General features: G+C 37.9%; 1 pseudogene; it reads left to right on the top strand.

Annotated features, from left to right (window-relative positions):
• Positions 1 to 1,550: 1,550 nt before the first annotated feature.
• LOC101565696 lies at positions 1,551 to 1,954 on the top strand (annotated as a pseudogene).
• Positions 1,955 to 7,462: the final 5,508 nt, after the last annotated feature.

The raw sequence follows: 7,462 nt of genomic DNA, 5'->3' as shown, positions 1-7,462 counted from the left end.
TAATATGAGAAACTACTTTGGCAGTAACAATACACAATGTACTAACCATTGTTTTTCTCCTAAAATCTTGTTTTGAGATTTTGTACCATTGTTTTTTTTCTTTAAAATAAAAATAACTGATGTCAAAACAAAACAAAACAAAAACAGAAATTATCCCATGCATATTATCTGACCATGGTGCAATGTAATTGGAAATAAATAATAAAAGAAACCAGAAAAACCCCAGAAATACATAAATTGAACAACATCCTCCTCAGCAACCAAAGGGTCACAGATGAAATTGAACAAGAAATTCAACAATATCTACAATTCAATGAAAATTCAAGTAGGAACTTATAGGAATTTATGGGATGCAATGAAAACAGTTCTTAGAGGGAAATTTATAACTGGGAACTGACACATTAGAAAAACAGAATGGCAACAAATAAAGACCCTAATGCTGCACTCAAACATCTAGAAAAGGAAGAGCAAAACAAACCCAAAGCCCAAAGATGTGAAAAAATTATAAAAATTAGACCAAAAATTAATTCAATTGACAGGAAGAAAACAATTCAAAGAATTAATGAATCAAAAAGCTAGTTTTATGAAAGATTAAATAAAATTGATAAGTCCCTAGCTAGCCTCATCAAAAGAGGAAAGAAAAAATTCAAATACAAGCAATAAGTAATGCAAAGGGTGTAATTACCACAGACTCAGTGGAAATTCAGAAGATTATCAATAGCTACTTTGAGAATCTTACTCTCACAGAATAGAAGACACAGAAGAAATGGACAGTTTTCTAGAAAGGTACAAATTACCAAAACTGAATCAAGAAGATATAACAACTCTCAACCCAATAACGGCCAATAAAACATGAAATGTAATAAAAAACCTACAAACAAAGAAAAGTCCTGGTCCTGATGGATTTACTGCTGAATTCTACAAGAAATTTACAGAAGATATAACCGCAGTACTCCTCAAATTCTTCAGTGAAATGGAAAAGGAAGCAGTCTTCCAAAAATCATTCCTGGAGGCAAGTATACTGATACCAAACCAGAGAAAGACACAACAAAAAAAGAGAAATACAGGCCAATCTCCCTCATCAACATAGGTGCAAAAATCTTTAATAAAATCCTAGCAAATAGAATACAGCAAATCATCAAGAAGATTATACACCATGGCCAGGTAAGATTCATCCCAGGGATGCAAGGATGGTTCAATATACGCATATCTATAAATGCAATACACTATATCAATAGAGCCAAATCCAAAAACCACATGATTATCTCAATTGATGCAGAAAAGACTTTTGAGAAAATTCAACAGTCATTCATTTCAAAGTCCTATGGAAAATTGAAATAGATGGCCTCTACCTCAATCTGATAAAAGCCATCTGTGACAACCCAATGGCCAGCATAATTCTAAATGGGGAAAATTTGAAGTCTTTTACTGACAGATCTAATACAAGACAAGGATGTCCACTATCACCACTCCTATTCAATATAGTTCTGGAATCATTAGCTAGAGCCATTAAACAAGAGAGAGAAATAAAAGGAATAAGAGCACTGGCTCTTCCACCCTAGAACCATGGCCCAGTTGGTCTGTAACCTCGCGGAGAAAGCTGTGGTGCTAGTGACTGCTGCTGTGACTTACTTGAAGCCCCGATTGGCCACATTTTGGCAGTATGCCAAGGTTGAGCTGGTTCCTCCAACCCCTGCTGAGATCCCTGCAGCTATTCAGAGCCTGGAAAAAAAGTCTGTAGTGTTCAAACTGGTAGCTTCAAACAGCTCACAATAAAGATTGCATTGGAATGTTTTAGATATACATTATGATCACATCATAGAGAATTTGTACCTGTATGTGATATAACTCAGGAAGCTGTGCTGAATGGTTTGCTGCCCACTGAAGTGTGGATATGGTTTTATATTGGAGAGATCATAGGCAAGCGTGGCATCATTGGCTATGATGTTTGAATGTCTAATGTCTGATTATATTGGATGTAGTATTTGAGTGTTCCTGGATCACATGTGATCAGAATTATCTGCTTTCTGAATAAAATGAGGTGTGTGAACTGTTAAAAAAAAGGAATAAGAATAAGAAAGGAAGAAGTTAAACTATCATTATTTGCAAATGACATGAAACTTTACTTGGAAGACCCAAAAAATCTTCACCAAGAAGCTACTAGAATTAATACACAAATTCAGTAGCATAATAGGATACAAAGTCAATACCCAAAAGCCAATAGCATTCCTCTACAAAGATAACAAACACACCGAGAGGGAAATTAGAGAAACAATGCCTTTTATAATAGCACCGTGGAAAATGAAATACTTATGAATTAACCTAACCAAAGAAGTGAAAGATCTTTTCAGAGAAAATTACAGCAATCTGAAAGAAGAGATTGTAGCGGATTTCAGAAAATGGAAAGATATTCCCTGCTCCTGGATAGGAAGAACCAACATTGTGAAGATGGCCATACTCCCAAAATTGTTATACAAATTTAATGCAATCCCTATCAAAATACCATCAGCATACCTCCCAGACCTAGAGAGATCGTTCCTAAAATTTATTTGGAACCAGAAAAGACCTAGAATAGCAAAGGCAATCCTGGCCAACAAAGACAAGGCAGGAGGCATTACAATTCCTGACTTAAAATTATACTACAAAGCCACTGTGATAAAAATCAGCATGGTATTGGCAGCAAAATAGACCTGAGGATCAGTGAAATAGATTGGATGATGAAGAGGCCTCTACTAACACACTCGGCCACCTGATCTTCGACAAAGGGGCCAAACATGCTTACTAGAAGAAAGATAGTCTCTTCCAATCTATTCCACTGATCCCTATTTTGCTGCCAATACCATGCTGAGGGGATTTGACTGATCTTATCAGATACAAAAGTTCCACTTCTTTTTGTATATGTCTTGCTTTATCTTGGTCTTAACCATTGAGCAGAAAAGTATGAAAACAAAGTATAAAAAGTAAAGCCACTTTATTTTTTTTTTTTAATATGCTGAGCTGCAAAAAGCTCAAGTCAACAAATTTGGACATTGCCAGCCTTACAGAAAACCCATTACTATTATGGACTACTGGACTATATTAGGAGATTCTGCTGAATTCAAGCATTTACAATATTTAAATGACAATGGAATGCCCATCTCTGACAAAACTAACCAAAAAAGTGGGATAGAAATGAACAACCCTTTTCTTTCTGTATACCCAATAGTTAGGATAGATATACAGCTCCATTCTCTTAATTCAATGAATAGACAGGTTTGTTATAATAGTGCTTTAGACAGGATATCATGTCTGCATTTTGTATAATGAATAAGCACTAAGACAACAATATGCAATGTATTAATTATTGAAAATGTGCCAGTAATCAGTTGTGAAACTGTCTCATTGATATTTGTTTCTCAATAAAATTAAAAAAAAAAAAAAGGATAGCCAACATTTTGGCCCTAGCCCTTCAATGTCAGTAAGGACTCAGAACATAAGAGAACCGGTAACATCCTGTAACTCAGTGTCCCAAATTTTCTGATCAAGGAGATTATGGGGCCACACAGGAAACTGATTGACGATGTAGAGTGTGTCTAAGGAGAGTTGCCTGGAGAGAAAACATTCTCTCAGGCTTTCACAGAGAGCAAATTGGTCAAGCAATGGCTTTGAATTATCCAGACGGCTGACACTGACAAAAGATCTACAAACTGCTGTTAAGGGTAAGTCCTGAGGGGATTTAAATGACCTTGTTTGATACAAAAGTTATATAAGTCTTGCTTTGTCTTGGTCTTAACCAACCAGCCGAAAATTATAAAAACGAGGTATAAAAAGTAAAGCCATATTAATGTGCTGAGCTGTCAAAGGCTCAAGTCAACAACTTGTGACACTGCCAGTCATGGGGATAACCTAGTACTATTATAGACTATCAGACTATATTGGATTATTCTGCTGAATTAATGCATGTACAATATATGAATGACAATGCAATACACATCTCTGACAAAAGTAAACAAAAAAGGGGATATAAATGAAGGACCGATTTTTAGTGGAAAAAATATCTATATGTATCTGTATATGCAAGATAGCATAAACATACAGCTACTTTCTCTTAAGTCAATGAGAAGAAAGGTTTGAACTTATAGTGTTTAGATATCATATCTGCATCTGTTACTAGGAATAACTACTACAAAGACAACAATATGCAATGTATTAATCATTGTAACTGTACTACTAGCCTGTTTTTAAACTATCTCATTGCTACTTCTTTCTCAATAAAATTCTTTTTTTAAAAAAACAGAAAACAAAAACAAAAACAAAACAAAAAAATTGTATTTAAAATTTTTCTTTAAATGGTGAGATACTTCTGGTTTTCATTGCCTATTTGCATTTTTTCTTCTGGAAGCAATCTCTGTAGATGTTTGCCTACCAGGCAGACAGTTCATACAAATGAACTGCTTCCTCGTATATGAGTGCAGCACTTTCTCTGGCTCTGATTTGCCTTCATCTTCCAGAGGAAGGGCATTTTCGTGGGGATGGAAGGACGCTCTGCAGCGTCAACAGGAATCTCAAGTGTAGGGCTTGCTGTCTGTCTGGGAGGTGTTCCTAGAACAGAGGAGGAGAGAACATTACAAGCTGAGGCTGAGGGGCTGTGCTCCGTGTTTGTAAGGTGCTGTGAAGGTGGGGATGTTCCCCCATTCAAAGGGGGTCATTTTGTGCTTATCTGTAGGACTAGATAGATTTTCTAAGGACTGCCGCCTGGCCAGTGGCACACATCAGAGTTATTACTCTCCTTGGTCACTGGACACCGGGAAAATCAGATATGGTACTACAGACTTAGTTGTAACATAGATTCCTGAAAGAAAAAAAAAGAACAACAAAATATGGTAAAAATAGTTCTCATGAGAAGGGTAGTGTGGGTTGACAAAAACAGGAATAAGCAGATTGTACTGCTTATTACTAAGAAGAGATTCTGGGCTCACACTGGCCATGATCACTGCAGCTTTAATGTTATAGGACAAGAACTATCAACACAAAATGTGACTCCAGAAGCGTTATGAAAAACTTACACGCACACACACAGACGATAAGTGAGTGGGTGTACTCCTGAGAAATCCAGTGAGTGGGCAAAAGCCCATTAGCCCCACAGGGTTAGTGGAAAGCTTCACCACATGGGGGCGCTCCCGCCCTACTTCCCTCGGCCTTTACCACACCCACTAAGAGATTGGCTGTTCCTAGTGGCATGGTCAGGTCTAAGAACCCAACTGAGGACCCTGTACTTGGGCACAGAGATATCTTGGTGATGACAGAAACATGACTCCTGGTGCAGGATTTCTTTTAGCCCATTTGGCAGTGTTTTCTCGTCTCAATTACCTTTTTTAGTGGAACTGGTTTCCCATGGAGTAGGGATGATTGATTCAGGAGCTCTGCTAGACCCCTGAGTCCTGTTCCTCCTGGAAGATCTTGGGTGGCAATGGGTGGATGGATGCTTACTAGGAACTAAGAATAACTTTTCTTCCTTGCTTTACTTGCAATTTGATTGGAATTGCCTTTTTCTTCCATTAGAACCAAGCTATGAAGATGCCTGCGGGCCAGGCAGATCCGGTGGGTAATGAGACAGAACACAGTGTTGTTGGGTAGGAACTGATTTCAAGGGCAAAGGAGGGCTTATCTAAAAGTAGACTGCTCTGTAGATGATTTTGGACTGGAGAATCCCATTTCAATGGGACAGGGAAGCAACTCCAGACATATGCCTTCTTTTTTAACTCCTTTTTCTCAACTTGGGATAAGATAAAGCCTGATAATAGCGTGGAGTTTGGAGCATGGTAAGTGCCTGATTACCCAGAGTTGTGAAATTCATTGCTAGCCCTTCTTTTTCTTTCCTCATTCTCTTCCCTTTTTTTCTTCCCTCCATCTGTCCCTCCTTCTGTCCTTTTCTTCATTCTTTTCCTTTGGGAGGTGATTCCATCTAACATATGTTAATACTTATTTTTTTTCTTTTGAAAATTAAATTTTAACTATATAAGTGATTTCTGAATGCTTTCTCCTTTCCCTGGACTGGAAATCCACAGCCAAAATAATTAAGATGTGATATGATGTGTGTGTGTGTGTGTGTGTGTGTGTGTGTGTGTATTAAATACATGTTTTAGCTGACCAACATGAATGCAATTATTTTGCATGACAAATGTATACTAATAAAGTAAACTAAACAGGAAAGTATTATAGGTTTATAACAGAGATTTAAAAACACACAAAATATAATGCAATGTATCTAAATTGGTCAGTCTTAGAATCCTCAATAAAGAACCTCGACATGTTGGTGTATCATTTCATTGATTTTGTGTGCACATACCTGTAAGAAATATGTTTATAAAAGAAGCTCTCTTTGAGCACTACCTCTCTGCTTCAATATCATGTCTCAGGTTCAGTGGTAATGCAGTTGTGTGAAGGAAACCAGACTACTCAGAAGCAAATTTAACTCTAACGATTATATGGTTGTGCAACTGTAGGCAAGCTATTTAACCTTTCTGCATCTAAGTTTCTTTATCTAGAAAATAGATGCAGATTTAAGGATGAAAAGTACTAATGTATTAAACTCCATGTGGGCACTTAGTAAGCACTGAATAAATGATAGTTCCTGTTATTCTCCTTCATATTTGTGACATAGGTTTTTTTTTTTTTTTTTAAATTTAGTACAGGATCTCACTACACAGTTTGGACTCGTAGTGATCCTTCTGTTTTCAGCCTCCCATGTGCTGGGATTACAGGCACGTGCCATCAAACCCAGTCTCAGTAGCCATCTCAGCACGCCCCTGGGGTGGGGCCATTATGGCATGCCAGGGATCAAGCCTCAGTCTCTGCGCTTTGCCTAAGCAGGCACTTTAATCCACTGAGCTATCTGGCCGGCCCTACATATGCTTCTTCTTCTCTCTTAGAGGTAACCATTACTATAAATATTCAGAATATCATTTTAGTATTATCCTATATATTGTTGTCAAAATCATACGCAAGTATTATTTTACTGTTTGCCTTTTTAAATTAGGCAAGTCTAGGGGGCCTGCCCCTTAGCTCAGTTCTTTAAGTAGCTACTTCAACAAAGCAGTCAGGCTCAGGTTGCTGTGGTTCGATCCCCACAACTCAAGCCAGCCAAACCTGCCCTGAAGGCATTCGGAGCAAAAAAAAAAATCCTTAAATTAGGCAAGTCTAGAGATTTATCCATGTTGATCTGAATGTATCAAGTCTATACATAGCTCAGTGGTTGAAGCACCTTCCTGGCAAGCATAAGGACATGGGTTCAATCCCCAGTGCCTCATGCCGTGCTGACCCCCACCCCCTGGGCATGCTGAGCCAGCCACAGAGACCAGGCGTGTTGGTGCACACCTGTAATCCCAGCACTGAGCAGGCTGAGACAGGAGGATCACTACCAGTCTAAACTGCATAGCAAGACCCTATACCAAATAAATAAACAAACAAAAGGTTTAAATTT

The sequence above is a fragment of the Octodon degus genome, unplaced genomic scaffold (genome assembly GCF_000260255.1).
Source record: "Octodon degus isolate 3935 unplaced genomic scaffold, OctDeg1.0 scaffold00016, whole genome shotgun sequence".
Taxonomy (NCBI): domain Eukaryota; kingdom Metazoa; phylum Chordata; class Mammalia; order Rodentia; family Octodontidae; genus Octodon; species Octodon degus.
The sequence above is the reverse complement of the archived record's forward strand: the minus strand, read 5'-3'. Positions and strand labels throughout refer to the sequence as shown.